At 44.3% G+C, this 27,344-nt stretch overlaps 1 pseudogene; it reads right to left on the bottom strand.

The window, feature by feature from the left end:
• Window positions 1-27,344, bottom strand: part of LOC110532966 — an 88,044-nt pseudogene that overhangs the window by 57,653 nt on the left and 3,047 nt on the right.

The following is a 27,344-nucleotide window of genomic DNA, read 5'->3' as shown; positions in this document are numbered from 1 at the left end:
AGTTGGGAAAATCTTGTGCAATACACCAACGCATGTCTTGTATTCAAGATCCTAAATGGCCTGGCTCCCCCTCCACTCAGTATTTTTGTTAAACAGAAAACCCAAACATATGGTAGCAGACCCACAAGGTCTGCCATGAGAGGTGACTGTATAGTTCCCCTAAGGAAAAGCACATTTAGTAAATTCACTTTCTCTGTGAGAGCTTCCCATGTCTGGAATACACTGCCATCAGACACACATACCTCCACCACATATCACACTTTCACAAAATGCTTGAATTTTTTTGATTTGTGAACATAATCCCTAGCTGTGTATTGTCGCTTTCCATGTTGTCTATAGCTTGTGAGGTGTGTTGCTTTTGTTGCTTTTATGAATTTTGTCTTTCTGCTTTTTGTTCTATGTTGCTCTGTCTGTATGCTATGTCTTGCTTGTCCTATGTTGCTCTGCGTGTGCTCACTGCTCAATGATTGTCTATATTGTAATTGTTTTTAATAACCTGCCCAGAGACTGCGGTTGAAAATTAGCCGGCTGGCTAAAACCGGCACTTCTACTGAAACATTGATTAATGTGCACTGTCCCTGTTAAAATCTAATCAAACTCAAATGACAGCATCATTAATTTAAGACAATCCATACAATTTCAAGAACAAGCGCAGTTGCAAAAACCATCAAGCGCTATGATGAAACTGGCTCACCCAGAGTTACCTCTGCTGCAGAGGATAAGTTCAATAGAGTTAACTCAGATTGCAGCCCAAATAAATGCTTCACAGAGTTCAAGTAACAGACACATCTCAACATCAACTGTTCAGAAGAGACAGCGTGAATCAGGCCTTCATGGTCGAACTGCTACAAAGAAACCACTACTAAACGACACCAATAAGAAGAGACTTGCTTGGGCCAAGAAACACGAGCAATGGACATTAGACTGGTGGAAATCTGTCCTTTGGTCTGCTGAGTCCAAATGTGAGATTTTTGGTTCCAATATCCATTTCTTTGTGAGACGCAGAGTAGGTGAACGGATGATCTCCGCATGTGTGGTTCCCACCGTGAAGCATGGAGGAGGTGGTGTGGGGTTGCTTTGCTGGTGACACTATCTGTGATTTATTTAGAATTCAAGGCACACTTAACCAGCATGGCTACCACAGCATTCTGCAGCAATACATTATCCGACTGGTTTGCGCTTAGTGGGACTATCATTTGTTTTTCAACAGGACAATGACCCAACACACCTCCAGGCTGTGTAAGGGCTATTTGACCAAGAAGGAGAGTGATGGAGTCCTGCATCAGATGGCCTGGCCTTCACAAATCACCCGACCTCAACCCAATTGAGATGGTTTGGGATGAGTTGGACTAGAATGAAGGAAAAGCAGCCAACAAGAGAGAAGAGAGGAAGGGAGAGAGAGAAAATGGAAGAGAGGAATAGAGAGAGAATGTATGGCAGCAGTCCCTCATGCAGCGGCAGCAATAAATACTCTCCCCTCGTCTGAAATCATCAGTCAAAACATCAAACAGAGAAAAGTAATTAGATTTCCTCGTTCAAAGACAGCAAGTGTGACAATCTCCAGGCCACAACAAAACATTGGTCCAAGCAGGCGGTTCGGATTTTAGCAATCATGAAGAGTTTAGGAGTTTCCTGGATAGAAGGAGGTAGCAGAAGTGGGTTAGTTGCATGCCGACTCAGTTGCATGCCGACTCAAACATGGCACCTACTGTGCCAAAAAGCTCCGTCGCGTACGAAATAAAATCTGACAACCACAAGCAAAACAAGAGGGAGGAGAAACAAATGAGTAAAATAAATGAACATAGCATGCAGTACTATTACAAGAATATACTGTGGCTTTGGTAAATATCATTCATATAATTAATTTAACAACCCCCCTTTTGCTAGACTCCACATGGTCTGCTCTGTATTAGACTTGATCCTCAAGGGTCCTTGTACTGCAAGTACATTTTTTCCATCAGTTACATTAATTGATACATTAAAGGGGAAATTCACCACTTTTCAAACTCATATTGAGGATGAATATAAGGTTGAAAAGTGGTGAAGTTTCCCTTTAAGTGACCAGGGAGAAAGGAAAACCAGCACAAACTGCAGAACAAGGCCTGAGTTATGCACCTCAGTAATAGATGGTTGTGTATGGCACGCCTAGAAATGAGAATGAACAGAACGGACTTGGAAGCTCTAACCCTGGCAATTGACTGGTACTGTATACTCACAATGGCTGTCTGGTATTGGGATGCAAGCATGTCCATGGTATTTTGGAATGTTCTATCAACGGATGCTGGATTGCCATGGCAATGTAGAATGTTCATTCAAATGATGCTAACTGATGTGGCTCATGCAATGGAATTGATTTTTTCTAATGCCAGTTGAGTTGACTCAACAAATCACAGCACAGATTAACGGGTACACTTCCTGACTTGCCTTCTAGGCATGGGTACACTCAAAATGGATGCCAATCCACCCACTATGTCATCATTGACTTGAATGGTGACTCCCTTTCTATTCATACTTATTTCTATGGTGGCTGATATAACAGAGAAGCATGGCGTGAGATTAGGAGCCCCTTACCCTGTACTCTCTGCAGCTTGGTGCGGCCGAAGGCCATGGGCAGGTTGAGGGGATGTAGTGCTCGTGGTTACACACCGTCATCAAGAAGTCAAACTTCATCTCTGTCAAGACCTGTCAGTCAACAAACCGCTCTAGCGTTACAAAACAACTCCTAAGACAACACCCAGTTACTGTAATTTAATTATGCCAATGTGCTTTCATCAATTGAAAACCCTTAATCTATTTTATGAGAATTTATAATATTCTTGTTTGCATAAAATAGACGCAGACCAGTCTTTCAATAATAGGTAACAGAATTTATTCTCGGAGCGCGCTGACACTTAACCACGAGCAACAGTTTATATACAGATCATGACGTCATTTCATTGCTTTAACAGAATCCCCTCCTCTCGACCGGGACAAAGTGAGGTGAAAAGTTCATTCTAACTTACTAACACACTCCTAGGTAACTTTTGACCCCTCAACATTATCGATCACCACTGAGCTGACAGTTCTAATTAACAGAAAACCTAGGAGTTTCTGTAGGTTCAACGCTAGGTTAACGACCTTATGTGTTTACACAGTCCCCAACCCATTTGTTTCTTCCTAGTTGGAATGGTGTTCATTAACTTTAATTACTCCTTGTCCGTGTCTTACAATCCCTTCTTATGAACTCATATTGTTAATCAGATATAATAAAACAGAGTATAAGTTTTACTTAGTTACAGTTCCATTTAAAATGATTTGTTCAGTCATTTAATCATCATTTTACCAACACACACGTACTGGAACTTAAGATGACCAGAAACAAATGGTTTATTTTCATCCTACAAATGATTGAGATTGGGATTGAAAATCATCCCAGAGACAAAACATTGTAGAGCCACCGGCAATCGGAGGGTTAATAAAAAAAATGGATGTACACGTTGATTTTTATTTGTTAGTCAAATATGGGAAGGCTGATAATATAGTGTTGATCAAATGTGTAGGCATGTTGAAGGACTGCTAGAGGCTTTTTATTATACCTGCCAGGGTCATACTGTGTTATGTTATGGTAGTCAGCTGTGTAGCCTGTTTAATTATACTATTACCATTCATGATCCCTTATAGCACGCTCTTATTTTCTATGTAGGGCACATTTCCCACAGTCAATGTGCATCTACTGTCTATAGAAGCCTGTACAGCAGGCTGTTTTAGTTCCCAAGTTGCATTAATGATACATGATCAACAATAGCAGAAAGGTTATTGTACAGGACCTATATAATACACGTGTATATAATAAAATGATCAACAATTTAAGAGGTACTGTGGTTGGTACGGTTGTTGGTGTCGAGTACCTTGGGTTCTTTGAGTGTGAAGGCACACATGTATGTAGTCGTTGACCAGGCTGAAGACATAGCCTCTGTTCATAAAGGTCAGACAGCGCTATGGAGACAAACACAGATCAGGGCATTGAGAAGACCAGGGCTAACCAACTAAGCACACCAAGGACATCTTTCACATACAACACCTCACTTACACGTACACTGAATTCACCACACATTATCACTAGTTTCAGAAGGGAGTTTGGTCTTCAACGAAGACCTCAATATCAACAGTATTCCTTTTTCAGAACAGCAACAGTGTATTTTGTATTATGTCCGTCCATTAGCGTATGGTTCAGGTACTGTAATGTATGGGGGCAAGTAGTGTATGGTTCAGGTACTTTAATGTATGGGGGCCTGTAGTGTATAGTTCAGGCAATGTATGGGGGCTTGTAGTGTATGGTTCAGGTAATGTATGGGGGCCTGACCTTGATGAAGCCAGCCAGGCTGAGGTTGACACAGCGGGCCTCCTCTGGGATCTCAACATGGCGGATGGTGATGTGAGGCATGATGGACAGCAGCAAGGACTGGAGCACCTGGTGGAAACTGTCTGGAAACCTCTGGGCACGGGGCATCTGGTAGGACACAACACGCTCATTAATAGATGTCGACAAGATGGTGACCCGGGGCATGTGAACCTCTGGGCCGAGCGACAATTCAGTTCAATAAGGGCTGAACCATAACTTGGGGGAAGGCAATTTTCCAATTGAGCTCAATGGATGTTCTATGGGTATAAAGTGTGTGGATTTGTGGTTCTGATTCGCCCCAACTACAGATAAACAAATCTTATATTAACCAATAGGATGGGAGGAAGGAGCAAGTGTGCTCTTCTGGTCATTGAGAAATAGATTTCTTTCACCATAGCTGGATGCCTAAGAGATGAAACATGACTCACTAAAATGTGCACAACTTGTAAAATCCTCAAATGTACTAGTAAATATTATGCAACCTTAGTTAATAAGGCAGTAAAGGCTTCAGTCTTAATTTTACTGGGCCTGTTTCTAAACAGTTGCCAAGATAGGAGTACAAGCAGGAATATCCTTATCACCAACTGAACTTTGCATATCTGTAGAATGAGGAAGTGTTCATTGCCACATTTTTTGCAGTGAGGAAAGAGTGTGTGAAATGTAACACTGCAGCGCCACATGATAAATATTTGCATAGAAAGAATGCTAACTGTTCCCCTCCACCTGAGGGCTTGTCAGGGATGGCTGTTTTGTGTGGGTGTGTGCACTATTTTCGATGTGGGACACAAGATAAACCCCTATTCAGAATAGAACATGCACCGACCTTGATCCTGTTGCCCTCCTGGAGGTACTGGGCCACGGATTTGGCCATTGTCTAAAAGAAGAACCAAGAATACTAGAAAAGAAGAAGAGGGACAGAAAAGTTGGACCTACTGCTCAATTGTGAAACATTTAGATAGCGTCCCGATTGCCACCCTATTACTTCATAGTGCACTACCTTGGGCCAGAGGCCTGCATAATGCCCTTGTCAAAAGTAGTGCACTATAAAGGGAATGCGATGCCATTAGGGATGCATCCTTCCTAAGAAAGATCATATCAACAGTCTGACAACATCAAAAAACATCAATGGGTTCTATAATATGGCCTTTATAATACCGGCTTCGTGTGCAAGAATCCTGGGTGTACTGACAATAGAAAGCTGCGCAAAAGTAATTGTTTCGAAAACATGGTGGGCTGTCAAAACATGCTTATTAGCGACACAAGAATGTAAGGAATCCACTTTCCCTTTCAAGGAACAAGTGGCTGGTTCAGTTGCATGTGCTGCAGTGATACCTGCTGGTCAGTATGGGAATGTACATGTTTTGCTTGAACGTAACAAGTAAAGAAGTGTGTGCATGCTGCTGTTCCTGCAAAAGCTAATGGGGATGTAAACACACACACACACACACACACACACCTTGAGCAGCTTGTTGCTGGTGTTGAAATCTGCTGTCTGTTTGAGGATGGCTGTAACTGCGGTGGCCAGGACTTCATGAGTGGTCCCAGAGTTCCCAGACACAAACACATACTGGGGACACAACACAGAAATAGGTATTAATACACAACCTTCACATTATCACTTTCCATGGTATGTTGAACATTATCCCAAATGAGAAATGAATGAACTTGAAGTAACTTTCAACTGAAAATGCATTACGCATCTTTACATTCATCAGTAAGGCAAGGATCAGGCATTGATTCTGCTCATTAAATGTAAACTTTATTTAACTAGGCAAATCAGTTAAGAACAAATTCTTATTTACAATGACGGCCTACCCCGGACAACACTGGTCAATTGTGCGCCGCCCTATGGGACTCCAAATCACAGCCGGTTGTGATACAGCCTGGATTCAAACCTGGGTGTCTGTAGTGACCCCTCTAGCACTGAGATGCAGTGCCTTAGACCGCAGCGCCATTCGGGAGCCCCAAAATGATTATTGACTGTCGTGTGTGTATAATGCCTGACGTTTTTACCTTCAGAAAAGAGCGCAGGTAGTTTTCCAGTCCTTCCTCATGGCACTGGGAAACGACGTGTATAATCACACTGAAGAGTTAGAATATTATGGTTACTTTCCTCAACCTACATCCATTAACGCTTCCATAAACACATTTCAAATAACCTCGTCCCAAATCTGTTTGTGCCGTTTAGCAAACTCCTGTACAGTGACTGTTGTGTTATATTTGACAACCGAAAAAAAGGCCTTTTCAAATCAATTGACTTATAACTCACATTCACAACTCTGACTATGTCTAGGTCACTATTTCATGGGGTCAGATCATGATAACGTCATAGGGTCAGGGGTCAAGACTCGGGTGGAGTTGACAGCGATTTCTTGAGCTTCTTTGGTTGCCGTGGTGAGCACCTCAAAACGGCTGCATCAGCACAGTGGGGAGGAATTGAATGTTCACCTGAGCCTCCATGGCATGCAGGCACTAGGGAAGGGAGGGAAGTAGGGAGAGAGATGGCGAGAAAGAGAGAAAGGGTTGTGAGTGAGAGAGAGAGACAAAGAGAGAGAGAGAGAGAGAGCATGACCTGCAGGAAATTAAGTTAAAATTTATGAGGGTTGAAGTCAGAGAGACAGCAATACCAAGTGATAGCATAAATGAGGCTTCACAACAGAAGTGTCTCTCTCACCTTAAGATACTTGATGAGTTCTGCTGGGTTGCCCTCTGAGGAGGACCTCATCAGCTGGCAGTGCTGGAAGAACTTGTGGAGGTGCAGATCCTAGACAGAGAAATACAGAACACAGATGTCTTATGGTGTTTGTTACAATAGCTTTAACAAGTTGTTTTAATGTTGGAAGGTAGAAGACATACTTCAGGGTATATTGTTGAAGCTACATGGGTCTTCACTTTGAAAAGTGGCTTGCTGTTTTCTACCCATTTTATATCTGGCGCTGGCTGCAAGGAGAAAAAAACAAATGTCATTTCAGTATCCTGCATTTTTCAATAACTCATAGTGTGCAGGGGTGTAATGGTTCACCAAAGCCAAGGTTCGGTACGTATTGCGGTTTTGGAGTGAGGGTTTGGTTTCGGTACAGCGGGAAAAATAAATGCCATTCATAATGTTCCTGGCATTCCATTCTGATGCTGTGTTTGTAACTACGTGGGAGGTGGGAATTTAGCAGTTGTGAAGTCATAAATACCAGTTGGATGCATTCATCTAAATTTGAAATTTGTTGAGAAATGCAGACAGGCTAATGGCCAACAAGCTGTGTCAAATATGAACCAAAAGTACAGCTATCACGCTTGTAAACAAGTATAGTGTTAAAAAAAAAAAACATTAATAAATTGCTCTTCATAAATAATGTTTTGTTGTTGCATTAAACTGCCAAAAATACTGTAATAGAGGCAATTTCCTTAGTAGGTGAGGTCAGAGGTCACCATGTGGGAAAGCGGGTGCTTGGGATGTTATGGTGCATTCAAGACAACTGGGAACTCTGGAAAAAAATGAGGTCAAATCATGACTGTGATCTTCAGGTCGGAAAGTCGGCTCTCTAAAAGGTTGGAATTCCGAGTGTGATGACCGGTCATAAAGATCCCAGTCGTATGAGTTAAATTCCTAATTCCCACTTGGTTACGAATGCACCATGACACTGCCTCCTTCAGATGTCACCAGAGAGGCCAAAACTCCATCCCACCAAAACAGGCTGAAATTTCAGGCGGTCTTTTCAAACAGCTCTTACACTAAAAGGTCATTAGCATAATTTTCACAATTTCACAGAATTATCAAAACCTCAGTATGTAAATATATATTAAACTCAGGAAAATATGTATTTTCACTGCATTGGGTCTTGAAGTGGCCAATTAATTAAAAACTTTTGCATTGGTTTGCTTATATAGAGATGGTACTACCTGTTTGCTGAAATGGTTAAAAGAAGGAGGTTCTTAACGTCGCTCGAGCACTTTCATGAGGTGCTGAAACCCCCTATTCTCAACCACAGAGAACGGGTGCATATCTGCGGCTATAAACCAGACTGTAAAAAATAGCCTACCTATCGCTCCTGTAATTTCTTTGGCCAGGTCAGAATCAGCTGCCAAGGGCTGCTTGAATGCAGAGAAGAGACGATATTGTTTATTTGCGTTTCCATCTTGCTCTGTTATACTGGGGTGATGTCAGTGTAAATGTGGCAACATACTGTTAATGTTTCATCCACCACTCTCTGTCCATCGCCATAGTAATCTACTGGGAAGACAAAATGTTTCTCATCTGGAGATTTAAATGATGGAGGATCCTCCAAGTCTGGTCCATCAACCCCACCACTCGACATTGTACAGAACTAAAAGAAACGTCCCTTTTTCAGGACCCTCTTTCAAAGATAACTCGTAAAAATCCAAATAACTTCACAGATCTTCATTGTAAAGGGTTTAAACACTGTTTCCCATGCTTGTTCAATGAACCATGAACATGCACCCGTGTAACGGTCGTTAAGACACTAACAGCTTACAGATGATAGGCAATTAAGGTCACAGTTATGAAAACCTAGGAACACTAAAGAGGCCTTTCTACTGACTCTGAAAAACACCAAAAGAAAGATGCCCAGGGTCCCTGCTCATCTGTGTGAACGTGCCTTAGGCATGCTGCAAGGAGGACTGCAGATGTTGCCAGGGCAATAAATTGCAATGTCCGTACTGTGAGACACTGAAGACAGCGCTACAGGGAGACAGGATGGACAGCTGATCGTCCTCGCGTCCCCGAACATAACACCTGGGGGACAGGTACAGGATGGCAACAACAACTGCCAGAGTTACACCAGGAACGCACACAATAGGCTGAGAGAGGCTGGACTGAGGGCTTGTAGGCCTGGTCCTCACCAGACATCACCGGCAACAACGTCGCCTATGGGCACAAACCCACCATCGCTGGACCATCAGGACTGGCAAAGAGTGCTCTTCACTGACGAGTCACTGTTTTGTCTCACCAGGGGTGATGGTCGGAGTCGGGGTTATCGTCGAAGGAATGAGCGTTACACCGAGGTCTGTACTCTGGAGCGGGATCGATTTGGTGGTGGAGGGTCCGTCATAGTCTGGGGCGGTGTGTCACAGCATCATCGGACTAAGCTTGTTGTCATTTCAGGCAATCTCAATGCTGTGCGTTACAGGGAAGACATCCTCCTCCCTCATGTGGTAGCCTTCCTGCAGGCTCATCCCGTTTCTTTTTTTGCTGAGTTTAGTTCCCGGCTGCGCCTCACAAAAAGACAATTTGAAATGCATCAATTAAGATTCAAACTTTTATTACAACGTGCAAAGATGCTGCTGTCGTTTTAATGGAATAGCCTGAAATTGGGTTTTACTCAAGAGGCACAGGCCTACAACGCAGTGTAAACATAGCCTATTGGCCTACTGTTTGATTTTGTATTTTTTAATTTTTAAAAATGTATTCATTCGGGTTCAGTGCGGACAAAACCGAGGTCCCCGTACCAAATACGTGTACCATTACACCCCTAATAGTTTTTCATAATATCGTTCTCCAAATGTTTTAATCAATGTCATCTCAGTCATATGCCACTAGCATACAAGCAGGAGAAACCTCTTCCCTGACCCCAGGTTCTCTCCAGTGTCCAGAGGGTTGTACCTTCTTGGCATCCTGGGTCTTGTCATACAGGTAGGGGGCAGGGTGGCAGACACAGGCAGCTGTAGCTCTATAGACTGCATCCTGCCATCTAACAGAGGGGCCCAGGAGTAGCCCACTGTTACAGAGAGAGATGGACGTCTAAGGTAATGGAGGTAGATGGTAGATACACACACTCAAGACAAATACACTAAACAGACACACACACACCCTCAAAAAAAAAAAACACACATTCACACACAGACCGCTCCTAGTCTTACCCAGGGACTGGACTCCCTCTCTCTTCTTGGTGCTGGTCTTGGTACTGATCTCACAGCTGATGTGGTAGACGGTAAAGAGGATGTGGTGTTTCTCATGAACATGGACGGGCAGCTCAATCTTTACCTGTATAGGTAGGGAAACAATCAGTCATTAATATTAGTGATAATGTTCATAGGAACCCAATCAAAAGTATGAAGATGTATGCACTCACTACTGTAAGCCGCTCTGGATAAGAGCATCTGCTAAATGACAAATTTTAAATTTTAACAATTTGGTCAAAAAGCTCAATTCTTCCGACTCTCCCCACAAGGGGGCAGTAACAGTGAGTAGTATAATGTTCAGTCTGCCTGCACGTGCGCTCTGCTTCACAGGAAATAACACAGACAGCCCATGGCATAGTATTAAACTAACGTCAATTAAACCATAATTCTCAGTATGACTTGATCATGTGTCAACATCAATAGTGCTGTCCTTTCACTTGTTGAAGCCTCATAACTCACTGGAACTCATTTAGTTAACTATTCAGCAAGGAATGGGGTATTGGTCCAGGAATTGGTCACTGGAGAGTAAACAAAAGGGGGGGCTTGGATGGTGAGGGTGTGTGGAGTCTAATCCATATACCAAACACAAGATGCCCCTGCTCCCGTGGGTCTGAGATAGTCTCCTGTCCTCACCTCTCCCTCCCTTTTCCCTGGCCAGGGAGGCTCTGGTGGGTGTCTGACTAGCCCAGTGTGAGGCAGAGTTACAGGATTAACCCGGAAATAACTGGTGGACTGGACTTCAGTAGAATAATGTACTGTAGACCGACCATGTTTTAAATAGGCTTTAAAAACACCAACTTCTCAACTCCTTCACCTATAGTGAAGCTTTGACAAGACATGATGCATTGTTCAAACTCAACTGTTTAACTGTTTTGTAGACGTGAACCATGGGAGGGGGGGCTCACCTCGTCATAGAACTCAGGGTTCTGGTTGTGGTGGAGGACGGCCGCACAGGCACTGGTGGTGAAGAGTGTCTCCCCTGGCTTTCCGTAGATACACTGAAACACACACACATACATTATTAGTCATCTACTGCTCATCCTTCGATGTTAGGGTATGCCAGTGAGTAAGTCTACAGCAATCTTTGAGCACTGATAATAACTAGACAGAAATGGTTTCAAAGAACTGTATAATCACATCTAAAATACAACGCCAGCCTCTCATGGCAGAACTTGCAACACAAGCAAACATCATTATGAACAATGGTGAAAACTAGCTGTTCACCAGTGTCAGTTAGAGGTGAGATTTGAGTTAATGAAAGGAGAACACGCTAAACTGGCGTGAGAGACCAAGCAGAACCAGGGGAGGGAAGGAGGAGGGGCAGGCTGAGTTGCCTAAGCCCATGCATGTGATGTGGCTTTGTGAATACGTGCCCTGAAGTCAACCTGTTTGGAAGTCCAGGCAGAAGTCCAGATAATTGACCCTGATATGGCAGACACAGTGAGGAGGAGAGGGGGATTCGTTTGGAACGGTAATTAGGACATTGATTACTTTGGTCATTCCTCATTACTGTAGAGAGGAGAGGCAGAGCCTCGGGCTAGGTCCCAAATGGCATCCTATTCCCTAAGTAGGGCACAGCGTTTGAGCAGCTCTGGTGAAAAGTAGTGTCAGACGTAAGGCACTACCCTGGGAATAGGGTGCCATTTGCGACACAGCCTATGAGAGCGGTGGAGGTCCTCTGAAAGAACAGAGTGAGCAGAGCTCAAATGAACAGCTCAGTCGAGGGAAGAGGCAGTTTCAGATCACATGATTATGGGTTGTGTACCAGCATGGAAAAAGTTGTGCATTTAGAAGCCCTGTTCCTGCGGCAACAACATGTGAAAGTGCGGTGATTACACAGTGATGCTGAGGACCCTTTCCCTGGCTAGAAGGACTGGAATCTCCAGCATGGAGTCTTATCTTCAGAGTGGGGTGAGAGTACAGAAAAGACCAGCACAGCAACAAACAACTAAAACAGGCAGAACTTAGGTCTACAGTATGGTACTGTAAATGCTAGCTTCCTAAACCATTGGCTATCATTCCATCTAAAAAACAATTATTTAGCCGTTTGATGGAGGTTTCCCCCCAGAAATATTCTGTGTGTGTGGATGTTGCTCAATGTGTGAGTGAGTGAGTAAGTGATCTCATTAGTTCTCCTTGCCAGCTGTAATAACTGGCTTAGGTCAGAGTTTTTTTCTCTCCTCTAATTTTTGGCAACCACTCTGCCACTCCACTGAGTTGGACATTATCAGCAGTTTGTCTTCTTTCCTAGGGACTCCCAGTTATTTTCACAACCTCACACACCTCTCATCCAAAACAAACGCTCACCTTTAGAGGGGCCGCGCCTTCTTCGTCCGAGTCTCTGAACTGCACACACACCGCTACGTTTCTTGCCTGGAATGATAAAAGACACTTCAGTCAACACAATAACTCCCCCAGGAAGGAGGACAGTCAAGAAGTAGTGAGCTGTAAACACAATAACCAACTGCCCTCAATGCTTGCAAGTCAGTTTGGTGTCGCTATTTCCACACTGATGACTAAAACCATCTCCCTCTCTCTCTCGCTTTCCCTCTCCCCTTCCTCCCTCCCTCTCTCTCACTCCCTCCCTCTTCTCCCCCACCTTGGCGAAGCTCTTCTTGTTGTCGTATTTCAGCTAAAGGGGATAGACATACAGGTGGTTCTTGAAGACAGTGAAGGGGTACTTGGCCTCCTCAGGGAGAAACTCCTCGATCTCCACAGAGACCCTCTCACACTCCTCCTCAAAGGGCTTGAATGGGATGTAGGACGAGGTCACCGTGTCTGAGGAAGAAGAAGGGAGGACATTAGAGCAATCGATGTTAGAATGTCTTAAGTAGCTGTTATAAAGGCTTTATAAATGCATAAATAAGGGGGGGCAAGATTAAAGTGTTCATTAGTGCAACTAATCAATATACCTCGTCATCAACCATAATCAACTAATTCAATTAACCACTAACACTTTGACTTATCATTCAATCTAATGTAAACGACAGGCTAAATCAACAGTAGTTAAGGCAAATGTTTGAATATGGATGGTGTACATATCTGAATAAAACTACCCACTTGAGAGGTCTGGAGGCACACATTCGATGGTGACATTTAGTTGTCCAGGGATAGTCTGCAGCTTGCTCTTCTCTGGCCTAAAGGGTGAACGTGCATGACACAGTCAAAGCACTAGAAAACCAGCCTGCAGTGCAAACAGACACTAGGGTACCGACTGACATATAGCGCAACCAGCACGCCAAGCCACCTACAGTGTACTGTCACAGCCATCATAGGTCTTATTGATGACTCACTTCCTGAAGTCAGCCAGCATCTTGATGAGGTCATCGGTGGAGATCTTGCTGCTGTCCTGGCGATAGAGAGGAGAGAACTTCCCGTCCATGTCCAGACTGCCCTGGGCATTAAACACCTGCCTGGAGAACAACAGACACAGACAGGATCATATTTACTGTGTAGAAGCACAGGAGGCTGGTGTCACCTTAAAGGGCTCGTGGTAATAGCTGAGGCGGAATAGCGTGGAATGGTGTCAAATACATCAAACACATGATTTCCATGTGTTTGATGTCATTTCATTCGCTCCGTTCCAGCCATTATTATGATCCGTCCTCCCCTCAGCAGACTCCACTGTGTAAAACACACTCATATTTACCTTGGTGTGAAGAGGATGTGCACCGTACAGGAACACCTTAGATGCAAATAAATGATCATCACACTGTCTCAAAGTAAACATTATAGTGACAAGCTAAACTACTTCTATGCTCGCTTCGAGGCAAATAACACTGACACATACATGAGAGCACTAGCTGTTCCGGACGACTGTGTGATCACGCTCTCCGCAGCCAATGTGGGTAAGACCTTTAAACAGATCAACATTCACAAGGCCGCAGGGCCAGACGGATTACCAGGACGTGTACCTGCGAGCATGCGCTGACGAACTGACAAGTGTCTTCACTGACATTTTCAACCTCTCCCTGTCTGAGTCTGTAATACCAACATGTTTTAAGCCGAATACCATAGTCCCTGTAACCAATAACACTATGGTAACCTGCCTAAATGACTACCGACCCATAGCACTCACGTCTGTAGCCACAAAGTGCTTTGAAAGGCTGGTCATGGCTCACATCTGTCAGGATTTGGCCATGGTTGTTCTGGTTTTGGTCACTAGATGTCCCCATTGTGCTTTTTGACCCTTTTGTTTTCCCTTGTTCCCAGTTATTATTTGCACCTGTGCCTCATTTCCCTTGATTGTATTTAAACCCTTAGTTTTCCTCAGTTCTTTGCTCAGTGTTTGAATATTAGCACCCAGCCCCAGTGATGCTGTGAACATTTGTTGCTCCAGTTGGACTCTCTTGTGGTACTCTGTTTTTGTTCTTGTTTATTTATTTTTTGATTATCTTTTGAGGCTTTTTTCTGCTGTACCTACCACCTTGTGGATTTACCTTTTTGACTTGTAGGATTACCTTTGTTCTCTTGGAATTACTTTTGACGTTGTGGACTTATATTTTTGCCTGAACTTTCCTTTATTAAAACACCGTCTCAAGTACTGCTGTGTCTGCCTCATCTTCTGGGTTCTGCCGACTATTCGTGGCTCAGTTTGCTAAGTGACTGTTTCTCACACCGGAGACCCGGGTTCGTAACCGGGTCCTGACAACATCAACACCATTATCCCAGAAACCCTAGACCCACTATAATTTGCATAACGCCTCAACAGATCCACAGATGATGCAATCTCTATTGCACTCCACACTGCCCTTTCCCACCTGGACAAAAGTAACACCTATGTGAGAATGCTATTCATTGACTACAGCTCAGCGTTCAACAACATAGTGCCCTCAAAGCTCTAAGCTATAACTAAGCTAAGGACCCTGGGACTAATCACCTCTCTCTGCAACTGCATCCTGGACTTCCTGACGGGCTGCACCCTGGTGGTAAAGGTAGTTAACACATCCGCCACGCTGATCCTCAACACAGGGACCCCTCAGGGGTGCGTGCTCAGTCCCGTCCTGTACTTCCTGTTCACTCATGACTGCATGGCCAGGCACGACTCCAACACCATCATTAAGTTTGCTGATGACACAACAGTGATCACCGACAACGAAGAGACAGCCTATAAGGAGTTGGTCAGAGACCTGACCGTGTGGTGCCAGGACCACAACCTCTCCCTCAACGTGATCAAGACAAAGGAGATGAGCACACCCCCATTCTCATCGATGGGGCTGTAGTGGAGCAGGTTGAGCGCTTCAAGTTCTTTGGTGACCACATCACCAACAAACTAACATGGTCCAAGCACACCAAGATAGTCGTGAAGAGGGCACGACAAAACCTATTCCCCCCTCAGGAGACTGAAAAGATTTGGCATGGGTCCTCAGATCCTCAAAAGGTTATCCAGCTGCATCCTTGAGAGCATCTTGACTGGTTGCATGACTGCCTGGTATGGCAACTGCTCAACCTCTGACTGCAAGGCACTACAGAGGGTAGTGCGTATGGCCCAGTATATCACTGGGGCAAAGCTTCCTGCCATCCAGGACCTCTATACCAGGCAGTGTCAGAGGAAGGCCCTAAAAATTGTCAAAGACTCAGCCACCCTAGTCATAGACTGCTCTCTCTGCTACCGCACGGCAAGCGGTGCCGGAGTGCCACGTAACAGCTTCTACCCCAAAGTCATAAGACTCCTGAACATCTAATCAAATGGCTTCCCAGACTATTTGCATTGCCCCCCCCCCCTTTTACACCGTTGCTACTCTCTGTTGTTATCATCTATATACATAGTCACTTTAATAACTCTACCTACATGTACATATTGCCTCAACTAACCGGTGCCCCCGCACATTGACTCTGTACCAGTACCCCCCTGTATATAGTCTTGCTATTGTTATTTTACTGCTGCTCTTTAATTACTTGTTACTTTTATTTATTCTTATTACGAATATATATATTTTTAAACTGCATTGTTGGTTAGGGGCTCGTAAGTAAACATTCCACTCTAAGGCCAACCTGTTGTATTCGGGGGCATTTGACTAATAACATTGTAATTGATTTGTTTCACTTCTTATTATATTGGATACATTACATTAGTGTAGGAGAGCACATTGAGATTGTGGTGTGTACATTCTATTCATCTGCCGTATGATAGCACAACGTGAGTTGGTAGTGTGCATGAGTTAAAATCTGTGTAAAATCTGTGTCTTACTTGGCAGCCCAGGCGAAGGGCATCCTATACTGGCCCAGGCGCTGACACGTCTGCTTGGCAGCCTTCAGAACCTTCTGGGCTGTCTGGAGGGGAACACAATGAGTCCAATGTATAGGTGATAACACAGGCTTTATGATTTATAATAGTGGAACAGCAACTCAATTGATCATGATGGAACTGAGACCAAAATAGGAAGCAATTCAATTTAAAAAGACACTTTAAAAAGTAGCCAGGGACAGAGGGATGATGGTTTAAGACTGTATCTAATATACCCTAGATGAGAAGACAGATGTGTGGAGGAGGGTTTAAGACTGTGTATCTAATATACCCTAGAGGAGAAGACAGATGGAGGGAGGAGGATGAGGCTGTTAAACATGATGCAGACCTTAGTGGTGGAAAACATTGCTATTAAACTTCAGGCAGGGAAGTGGCTGGCTGGCTGTCGTTTGTGGTTGAAGTTATAGAGGAAACCCAAACAGAACTGAAACTATTATGGGGTCAGTGATATGAAGCCAAACGTGGCTCTCACAGTGTCATGTGCGAGCACAAACACAAACACAAACACACACACACAATATTCCTGGGAGTGGCAGCACAGTAAGAGTGGAGTTCTTGAGACATGAATGGGACATTTGGATCAGTAACTATACATCAGCTGTGACATAATGAGTTCCATTCAAATGCTCTAGCTGTGGCTTGGCTAATGACAGTACGGCATGGCCTAGCTAATGTCTGCTACCACCACACAGTTACATGGGCGACACCCTTAAAACGACACTTTATTCACAATATAAATATGTCTAAAGCTGGCGGAAGTAAGTCTGCCAATGGCAGTACCAGAGAGATGGGACATTAATAAGGGACCTGACTAAGGGGAGCCTGCCAGTATCAGTACCTGTACCAGTACCAGTACCACACCTTAACTACCGTTGTGCTGCTGCTACTACTGACCGATGCAGTAGAGAGAGTTGTGGGCTGAGGGGTGAAGGAGGCTGTCCTTGGACTACACCCAAACAGCACCTCAATTTCACTGTGATCTGCTGGCCTCCGTGTCTATAATCAGACAGCCTATTTCTGCGATTACTATCCATTTCTCGGTGTCCTGTTAGACTTCGCTAGGTCCACACGCACAAACTGGGCAAGAGCTTAATCAAGTTCCATTTTTTGTGTCATCAGCATGCATTGTTTGACCGATGAGAGTGAGGATGACCATTGTCTTGATTGATTCTATTCTGTTTGATGCTCTGTTCTTCATTCTGTTTCTGGGTCTAGATGTTATCCACAGTGATTTCCCATTATTTCCATTTCACAGGGTATTCTGCAGTCGTGTTCCATCCACCCTTGCCTATGTTCTTGCTGTTATGTTTCAAGTCTAGGGGTGGGAGGTTCAGAACTGTAGTGGTCTGATTGTGTACTGTGATTTACAGCCGGGCACCGTCAGTATTGCTCCTGTGTAATGCTGTTAATGGGCCCAGCAGGAGTGTGTGAGTGTGTGTGTGTTATGACCTGAAAACTGTTTTGGTAAATAGCATGGTCTACAGATGTCATGACTTCATCCGAAGTCGGTCCCTCTCCTTGCTCGGGCGACGTTCGGCGGTCGACGTCACCGGTCTTCTAGCCATCGCCAATCCACCTTTCATTTTCCATTTGTTTTGTCTTGTCTTCCCACACACCTGGTTTCAATTCCATCAATTACATGTTCCCCCCCATGTCATTGCCCGGTATTGTTTTTTTGTAAGTGCTTGTGCACCTTATGTCTGGTGTGTGTGGGGTTGTGTACCCATGTATTGATTGTTCTGTTTTCCGGTGGTTTTTATTATTAAACTGCGCAGTTGGAAACACAGTTTTTGCTCTCCTGCGTCTGACTTCTATGCCACCAGTACGCACCCCTATCAAGCCGTAATGATGTCAGAGGGAAAAAAAGGAGTGTTCGTTGTTTGCAGTAACCTCTTTGTTGTTGTAATATCCCAAACTGTCGTGGCAGTTTCACTAATTAAGAATTTCACCTTAATGTATTTATATCAAATAAGGGAGAGACAGACTACATTTCTAATCTTGGGAGTCTGTGATCCCACCATAATTTCTACAGAAACACAAGCATGATTTAGCCTACTCATATGTGTGTGCGTGTTTAAACAAATCTCAACACAACACAAGCCAACACACAGGGTATAGGGCAGGTAAGGTCACTATGGTCCTACCTGAGTAGGGGAACGCAGCAGAGACTCAGACAACCTCTGTAGAATGGGCAGACCATTCCCATTCCCTGCATCACTGTTCACTCCTCCATTCACTCCTCCACCACCTCCCTCTGATGTAGGGGAGAGTTGGGAGGTGTCGGTCAGCATCTCTCGTACACAGGGGGGGGGGGGGGGGGGTTGAGGTCCACATGGAAGTCAGAGGAGATCTTACAGCTCTTAGACACATCAAACAGAGCCAGGCTGAAGAAGAACGGCTCCACCTGGATAACAGAGGTAGATGGGAAAGGGAGTGTGTGTGTGTGGGAGAGCGTGTCTGTGTGCATTTACGAGGTACAAACAAAGAGCGTGTGTGTATGAGTGTATGTGCACTTATGTAGATATAAGCATATTGAATGATGGCCATTCCTTCCAGGAACCATTAAGCCTATCTATGTTTGAGTTTAAGATGGGAGGAGGAGAGTAGAACTATTTCCTAACCACGCAAATGTCGGTCAGCCAACATCCCCAACTCCCAACCAGCTCTATAAATGCTCTAGTGGGCATGAAGTTATTCATCACTGTGTTTCATGTCTACGATAATCCACTCTGAAGGAGGGAGAGAGGGAGTACTCACTAGTGTGCTCTCTATACTGCTGGCTGACGTCAAAAGAGGCACTGCATTCATCTCACACTCATAGCAGAATGCTAACTAACTACATTCATCAGGAAATGTGAATGTGGATCATGACATAGGTCTCTGTAGTGTAATTCGTATTTACATTAAAATATGTACTATAATACTTTTTATACTTAAACAGATCAAATAACGATATCAACATAAGATGAATATACAGCATGAAACATGAAAAGCCTGATGTTCATTTTGTATCTGTTCTTTGTTATGCATAATTAATGTAGCACACAAATGTCCCTCTCTCAGACGGAGTGTCGAGGTGTAGTGGTGACCTACGCTGGAGCAGAAGGGTGTGTGTCTATGTGACCTTACATTGGTGAGAACCCCGTCCCCCCTCTCGCTGACACAGCCCTGCAGGCTGAAGGGGAGGTCATGGCAGCTGACCTCTGGAGGGGAGAGGGGAGGAAGAAGTGGAAAGGAGTGGAGAGGCGGGAGGCGAGAGAGGAGGATGTGGAGGGGAAGGAGGAGAGGGAGGTCAGGAAAAAAGATTAAGGAGGGAATGTTGGTTAGCTTTTGGCATCCATCGTCATGGAAACACATCCAATGTACATACACAGACATTCTCTAATTGAGACGTTCACTTGATGCCAGTGAAGCCAGCAGGGCCCTGGGACTGCCCAGACAGACATATTGTTAATCTACAGGCACACATCTATACTCATCATACCATAGGTCTGCTTTAATAGACTCAAACATTCAATCAAATCAAATGTTATTGGTCACATACACGTGTTTAGCAGATATTATTATGGGTGTAGCGAAATGCTTGCATTTCTAGCTCCAATAGTGCAGTAATATCTAACAATTTCACAACAATACACACAAACCTAAGTAAAGGAATGGAATTAAGAATATATAAATATTTGGGCAAGCAATGGCAGCATAGACTAAGATACAGTAGAATAGAATACAGTATATACATGAGATGAGTAATGCAAAATATGTAAACATTATTCAAGTGACTAGTGTTCCATTATTAAAGTGGCCAGTCATTTCAAGTAAATGTATAAAGGCAGCAGCCTCTAATATGCTAGTGATGGCTATTGAACAGTCTGATGGCCTTGAGATCGAAGCTGTTTTTCAATCTCTCGGTCCCAGCTTTGATGCACCTGTACTGACCTCACCTTCTAGATGATAGCGGGGTGAACAGGCCGTGGCTTGGGTGGTTGTTGTCCTTGATGATCTTTTTGGCCTTCCTGTGACATCGAGTGCTGTAGGTGTCCTGGAGGGCAGGTAGTTTGCCCCCAGTGATGCGTTGGGCAGACGGCACCACCCTCTGGCGTGCCCTGCGAATGCGGGGGGTGCAGTTGCCGTACCAGGGGGTGATACAGTCCAACAGGATGCTCTCAATTGTGCATTGGTAAAAGTTTGTGAGGGTTTTAGGTGCCAAGACAAATTTCTTCAGCCTCCTGAAATTGAAGTCTTCTTCACCACACTCTCTGTGTGGGTGGACCATTTCAGTTTGTCAGTGATGTTTACGCTGAGGAACTTGAAGCTTTCCACCTTCTCCACTGCAGTGCCGTTGATGTGGATAGCGGGGTACTCTCTCTGCTGTTTCCTGAAGTCTACGATCAGCTCCTTTGTTTTGTTGACGTTGAGTGAGAGGTTATTTTCCTGGCACCGCACTCCCAGGGCCCTCACCTCCTCCCTGTAGGTTGTCTCGTCATTGTTGGTAATCAGTCCTACTACTGTTGCGTCGTCTGCAAACTTTATGATTGAGTTGGAGGCGTGCTTTGCCACACGTGTGAACAGGGAGTACAGGAGGGGGCTGTACACGCACCCTTGTGGGGTCCAGTGTTGAGGATCAGCGAAGTGGAGATGTTGTTTCCTACCTTCACCACCTATGGGCGGCCCATCAGGAAGCCCAGGACCTAATTGCACAGGGCGGGGTTGAGACCCAGGGCCTCAAGCTTAATGATGAGCTTGGAGGGTACTATGGTGTTGAATGCTGAGCTGTAGTCAATGAACATCATTCTTACATAGGTATTCCTCTTGTCCAGATGGGTTAGGTCAGTGTGCAGTGTGATGGCGATTGCATAGTCTGTGGATCTATTGGGACGGTAAGAAAATTGAAGTGGGTGTAGGGTGTCAGGTAAGGTGGAGGTGATATGATCCTTGACTAGTCTCTCAAAGCACTTCATAATGACAGAAGTAAGTGCTACGGGGTGATAGTCATTTACTTCAGTTACCTTTGCTTTCTTGGGTACAGGAACAATGGTGGCCATCATGAAGCATATGGGGACAGCAGACTGGGTTAGGGAGAGATTGAATACAGTATGTCCATAAACACTCCAGCCAGCTGGTCTGCGCATGCTCTGAGGACGCAGCTAGGGATGCCGTCTGGGCCGGCAGCCTTGCGAGGGTTAACATGCTTAAATGTCTTACTCACATACGCCACAGAGAAGGAGAGCCCACAGTCCTTGGTAGTGGGCCGCGTCGTGGGACTCTGTTATCCTCAAAACGGCCGACATTTCGCTTGTTATATACTGACATTTCGCTTGTTTGATTGCCTTGCGGAGGGAATAACTACACTGTTTGCATTCGGCCACATTCCCAGTCACTTTGCCATGGTTAAATGCTGTGGATCGCGCTTTCAGTTTTGTGAAAATGCTGGTTTCTGGTTAGGGTAGATTTTAAAAGGCACAGTGGGAACAAGATCTCCTATACACTTCTTAATAGACAAACTAGTCACCGTATCAGTGTATGTTATTCTCGGAGGCTACCCGTAACATTTCCCAGTACAGGTGATCAAAACAGTCTTCAAGTGTGGATTCCAATTGATCAGACCAGCGTTGAATAGTCCTTAGGATGGGTACTTCCTGTTTGAGTTTCTGCCTATAGGAAGGGAATATAATCAGAAGCGGTGGGTGTTGTGCGCGCCTCCTGAGTCGGACTAGAAGTCCACTCTGAATACCTCTTCTTCGCTGGTGGGGTTTTCGATCAGCCTCTGGAATCAGTTCAATTGCTCTGGGGGGTACGAACAAAGGAACCGATTCAGGAAAGTCGTATTCCTGGTCGTAATGCTGGTGAGTTTTGGCGGCTCTGATATCCAAAAGCTCTTCCTGGCTGTATGTAATAACACAAAAAATGTTCTGGGCTAATAATGTAAGAAATAACACGTAGAAAAGTTGCCTAGGGACGAGATGCACGGCTGCCCTATCTATCGGCGCCAGTCCTATTGGAAATGAATAGAGTAAAACAGACCGTGCTAACCTGTGTTTCAGGGTCCTGAGTTTATTGAGCTGGTCTGTTTCCCTAGCATACTGCAGAGCGACGGAAGAAGACAAAAATAAGTAATAACAGACACATACAGCTTCAGGTCACAGCTGAGCTCGACAGAGAACTCCACCATCCCCCTCTCTTGTCCTAAATCCCCCTCTCATTTACTCTCCTCCTCTCACACCATCCAGCCCCAGACAGACAGTAGAGATAACCTGGTCCTCTATGAAGGGGAGAGCTGCGACATCTCAGAGGAGCCAGTTAAAAAAGCCTCATCACACAGAGATTACAGCTCTCTTTGTTCTCCATGTGCTGCTCTGGGTTTATAGATACATTAAAGCAGTGAGGTCTCTATGGGATAAAGGTACTGTACTGTTGTTATGTCCAGGGTTACAGGATGTACTATACATTAGGGACCTGCTACAGATAAAAGGGAGCTTGTAAACTGTGGTTCCCTGATAGTGTAACGGTATCAAAGCTCAGTGAGCGTCACATAAATGACTAGACATAATATAGCCTATATATGTCAGGTGGAGGTATTGTCTTTCTCTAACTGACTAGAGAATGAATTCTCTAGTGCACGTGCCTTATCAATGATCATTACTGCTTATATTACTGCTTACACATACAGTATTTGAATATAACTATTTAAGAGGGTTTTTATTTTTTGTCCAAGAGAAACAGGATACAGATGAAGGACCTTCATTTGATCTGTTGCGGGACATTTAAAACGTGGAGTGTATTTGAGGTTTAAAAAGGCTTCTGAAGTTTGTCACTTCCACTGACATTTCAGACTTGATTTTCCCTTATGAAAAAACGTATCAACCCCTACAAAAATGTCCATGAATTATAATCCACATTTCCTGTTGCTGCAGGATAGTTGTTTGCTTTCCAGCTGTAGCAAACTAACTCAAATTAAAGATCCTACATCTGGGTGCTCTGCGTCTGAATAACCCTATAAAACCTTTTCCACCATGTACTGGGCTAGGTTCACAACCTTGTGTGTAGTAGATGAGGGGTAATACATATTCACTACTACTACAATACAGCACAGACACTGATGAAACCAGAGGTGAAGAGAGTCAGATCAAAACACACTACCAACACACACCAGACTGAATCTATTAGCACTGGAGGCTATGTCTCAGTGGAGTGCCAAACATTGATTATTTATCAGGGCCCGCATTCATCAAGCTTCTCAGAGTAGGAGTGCCGACCTTGGATCAGGTCTCCCTTCTTATACGGCAAAACCTGATCCTAGATCATCCCTTTTTGTGAATACGGGCCCTGGTGCTTAGTGCAAAAATAAGGCAAAAAGGATACATTCATACTGATCTTTTTAAAATATATAAGCAGCTATAAGCATAGCTGACAGTAGCCTTGCAGCACATCTCTACTCTGATAACACTGACCTTTATGAGTTCAGGGTGTAGGCTCCTCCCCAGACTCTCCAATAGGCTCTCTCCCTTCCCCTGGCTGCTGCTGTCCTCATCTGATTGGGCGAGAGAGGTGTCAGTCGAAAGGTGTACTTACCATACAGCCTACTGTACGATTTGGATAATGACATCTGATATAAGTGGAAGTTCTGTGATATCTGATACTCCGAGAGTTATGTACTTGGCTATCCCGCAACTGCACAAAAACCTTGGATGAGTGTACTTTAATGTTCCACTCTTCCAAGTTGAGCAATGTCCTAATGAGCATTCCTTTTAAAATGCAGCTTTTCGTACTAACTCTGATGTCTTTCTAACTCCCTTCGCTGTGTTGCAGGGGAAACTGGAGAATAGCCAGGCTGACTCCCACCGCTTTCTGCTGTACAAGCCTTCCGAATCTCTCTGCATTTCAGGGGCATATGAGAACATAATGTTATCAAAAGGACCATTTCCTAATTGGAAAATAAATTCCCCCAACTGTGAAAGTCCTCCAACGCGCTTCCACACACACACACACACAGCTGCATAATGTTGGCATTCCTCCACTATTGTAACAGCCGTAATACGCTGAGTTCAATAGTTCACAATAACTTCCTTCTATGTCAACAAACAATTCCAACGAATTGTGAAAGGGGAACTGAATTTGAGTCAGGTCAAATTACTGGAGAAAACAAGTGAAACAGTGCTGCGTTCTGGTACCAACTGTGTATCATCCTGTAATTGACTGTTAAGGTTTTTCAGTGTGTTTACAGGTCAGTAGCAGGGATTTGAATCTCCTAGAGATTACCACGTTGAAAGACAGGTGAAACTGTGCTATGAGAATAATGACAGGAGTGGAGTAGCTAAATACATGTCTGTTTGTAACGCAAGTGTGTAGGAGTAGGAGAGTACAGCGTACACTGCGTGTATATCAGTGTGTATGTGTATTATAAGTATATGTGTGTGTCCAGTCCAGTCCCCTCCCTCCTCACCCAGGGCACAGTCTAGGCTGTCTCCTCCATTCTTCCGGTCTCCTCCCTCGGTGCTGCTCTGCAGGGCATGTTTCAGGGTGATCACCCACCCCTCCATCTCCTCCTCGCTGTCCGCAGCCAGGAAGTGGCTGAAGCGCTCCTGCATCTTTAGCTCAAAGCCGTTACGACGTATTTTAGGGCACTGGGGTGAAAATATTGAAGTTTGGTTGTGGGCATCTAAACAAAGTCATCTAAAAACACTCATTATAGCTCCTAAATACTTTTAACCAATGGAAAGCTTCCTGGCAGCCTCTCCAGTCTACTGTACCACACAGTGCCAACACTCAGAAGTTTCTCTCATTTATTAGGAGAAACAATGCAAGCACCCATTTTTTAACTGACCGGAGACTGGAATGCAGTTCAAAAAATCCAATCAGTTCCTGAAGGATGGCAAAGGTGGAGGAGAGGGATCCTGACCTAACTTTCACAAGTGTTGCGAGAGCTGAAAACGGACTTGTTCATGTGGTCACAGTGGTGGTTTTACGATCCCAAAGGAGTTCCCTTTTACTGGGATGTTGAAACACAAAACCAGCAGAATTCCTTATACATACTGTAGCTTTCCTGAGCCAGCATTTTTCCAATGTTGTTCCAGCACTGTGTTCCAGCATTAAAAATAGCTAAATAGCTAAATATCTAGACGTGTCGGTCTACACAAAGCCCAAAGCACATGGTGTGCCTCTGTAAGCAAATGGTCAATCTACAGATGTAGGATCTTAATTTGATCACTCATTTGTTGCTGAGAATGTTCCTGCGAAGCAGGAAATGCAAACTTGTACTGTAGGAGTTTTACATTTCAGACTTGATTTACGCTCATGAATAAAATGGATCAACCCCTACAAAAATGTCCATTAATTATAATCCACATAATAAATCACATTTCCTGTCGCTGCAGGATTATTTTCCTGCTGTAGCACACTGGCTCAAATTAAGATCCTACAGCTGTATAAAGCCCTGAGTCAGGGAGTACTCCTACAACAACATTTTCAAACTATCTATTCGGATAACATTAGGAGCAAGCAACAACACAAAAACTCAGAACAGCAGATACACTTCATGCTATTGGTAATGTCCAGATGGGATAATGACCTGAATGACATCTATACAGGAGTACAAGTAGATGGACCCTTTGGTGTCCTTGCACTTCTTCTCATCCTTGTAGGAGTTGAGGATGTAAGAGCCGTCCGGCAGCTGGGACAGGTAGAAATACCTCCTCTTAAACACCTGAGGGCCAGAGGTAGAGAGGTTTAATTCAATCCAATAGCAACGCCGTCTTTAGCCTCGCTCATACTGTAGGATACATCTGCTGTATAGGCTAGTGTCTGGTGCTGAACGATGCGTGTGTACAGAGGTAGAGGAGGCTGGTTATGGCATTGCGTAGAGATATCTTTTTGTATTAGCTCAATCAGGTACTGTATGTTAGTGCTGAACAAGAGCCTGCACAGTACCGCAGTTGGTCGCCAGCTGTGTACAATCCACAGTGATGAGGAAGTGTTGTGTATATTAGTAGTTGGGCTGATCTATCCTAGTAAATCTGTTGTGATGAGGAAGTGTTGTGTATATTAGTAGTTGTCCTGATCTATCCTAGTAAATCTGTTGTGTTGAGGAAGTGTTGTGTATATTAGTAGTTGGGCTGATCTATCCTAGTAAATCTGTTGTGTATAAAGAAAGTGTTGTGTATATTAGTAGTTGTCCTGATCTATCCTAGTAAATCTGTTGTGTTGAGGAAGTGTTGTGTATATTAGTAGTTGGGCTGATCTATCCTAGTAAATCTGTTGTGTATAAAGGAAGTGTTGTGTATATAGCATAGACATGACATCCGTCAAAACACCTCAAAACAAGACATGGTATCAATAACAAGATACAACAAGCTGAAACGAGCCACGTACGATTCCCCACATGGCAGCTTCTTGTCATTGTTGCAATCTATCAGACCGTTCAGAATCATAACGCACGCTTTCCGGCCACTTCATTTTCCTGATGTTGTCAGCCAACCGTCTATAGGCAGTAGACAAGGCTGATGGGTGAGCTGTTCTGACTCACCCTCATGGAGACGGACAGGCTGCTGTTGATGTTGGCTTTCTGCAGCCAGCCCTGCTTCATGATACGCCCTCTCTGAGAGCACAGAGAGGACGAGTCCTGGCACACACACAGGAAGGGTTGATATTGATGATGAGCGTGAATATATCTATAGGCTAACACACACATGCAAACACACAGACGCACAACGCACACAGAAATAATAACCACACATTCAAACAAATGTACCTGTGTCAGTCAGTCAAATAGACACAATGTTCACCCAATTCATACAGAAAGACATGGCT

The sequence above is a fragment of the Oncorhynchus mykiss genome, chromosome 9, assembly GCF_013265735.2.
Source record: "Oncorhynchus mykiss isolate Arlee chromosome 9, USDA_OmykA_1.1, whole genome shotgun sequence".
Classification (NCBI taxonomy): domain Eukaryota; kingdom Metazoa; phylum Chordata; class Actinopteri; order Salmoniformes; family Salmonidae; genus Oncorhynchus; species Oncorhynchus mykiss.
The sequence above is the reverse complement of the archived record's forward strand: the minus strand, read 5'-3'. Positions and strand labels throughout refer to the sequence as shown.